Genomic DNA, 1,499 nt, shown 5'->3' on the forward strand with positions numbered 1-1,499 from the left:
TTCTAGTTCAGTTCTAGTTCAGTTCTAGTTCAGTTCTAGTTCAGTTCTAGTTCAGTTCTAGTTCTGTTCTAGTTCTGTTCTAGTTCTGTTTTAGTTCTGTTCTAGTTCAGTTCTAGTTCAGTTCTAGTTCAGTTCTAGTTTAGTTCTAATTCAGTTCTAGTTTAGTTATAGTTCAGTTCTAGTTCAGTTCTAGTTCAGTTCTAGTTCAGTTATAGTTCAGTTATAGTTCTGTTCTAGTTCAGTTCTAGTTCAGTTCTAGATCAGTTCCAGTTTTTTACACAAAAAACAGTTGTTAAATTTTATAAACATATGCTTATGGAAAACTTATTCGTTATAGTCACACCGTACTCCGGGAATGTGTTTATGTATAATATTCCTTTGTTTTTATAAAATTATAATAATTGTGTGTGTGTATTTTGTTAATTATATAAAGAGAAAATTAAATAATAACATAAGCATACTTTTTTCAGCCCTTTGTTTATTTAAGTCAAGTCATTATGTTTAGAAAAGAGGCTTATTTTAGAGGCATCCCATGATCTGCTGTAACGAAAAGAAGTTTGAATCAAAGGTATGTTATATTTTTCATTTAATACTAAACCGGAATATAAAGAGAGAAAAAAACATTGTCTTACAATGGAATTTAAAAAAGGATGTTATTGCACTGGTAGCTGTAGTAGAGAAACTCATCATAACAATTAAATGTAATTAAATGTACGCATTAAAATGTTTAATATAAAAAATATAATATAAGGAACACAAAAAATTAGACAGACAGTTATTCATATTGAGATAAAATTCATATATTATAGAGTGTTTAAATGATAAAAATTTTGTTGAGTAGAACTTTTCAAGAATTGAACTGAATTAGAAAACACAAATTCAAATATTCTTAAATAATATGTATACCTTATGGCAATAGTTTGTGATCAAAGGCTATAATAAACAATTTTTGAATATTAAAAATCATTTATTATAAGGTCCTTAACATCTTTACTAGGTTTTCACAAACACACAGAAGTAAACATGTGCTAGTACCACCTTGACTACCTTAATTTGTTCACTGGCACAGGACGAACATTAAAGTCCCTCTAAATTATGTTCACATTTAAAATCAACTATATTTGGACTCTTGCAATAACCCAACTAGAAAGGCGGACTACGTTAACGGAACAAACAAAGGAGAAAAAGGAAGTTGAAAATAACTAGAAAAACTATGAGACATATGAATGTATCATCACTCTTCTCTATTATGCAAAATTACTATGCCAACCATAATGATAATAAATTTGTATAAGCTTGAAATAATATAGTCCTCTGTTACATTCAGTCCCTCCTGTTTCTCTTAACAATAGATATTAAAACAAGTAAAAGGACCGACTTTCAAAACCAAATAGAACAGAACTAGAACTGAATTAGAACTGAACTAGAACTGAACTAGAACTGAACTAGAACTGAACTAGAACTGAACTAGAACTGAACTAGAACTGAACTAGAACTGA

Source organism: Lucilia cuprina, chromosome 2 (assembly GCF_022045245.1).
Source record: "Lucilia cuprina isolate Lc7/37 chromosome 2, ASM2204524v1, whole genome shotgun sequence".
Taxonomy (NCBI): Eukaryota; Metazoa; Arthropoda; class Insecta; order Diptera; family Calliphoridae; genus Lucilia; species Lucilia cuprina.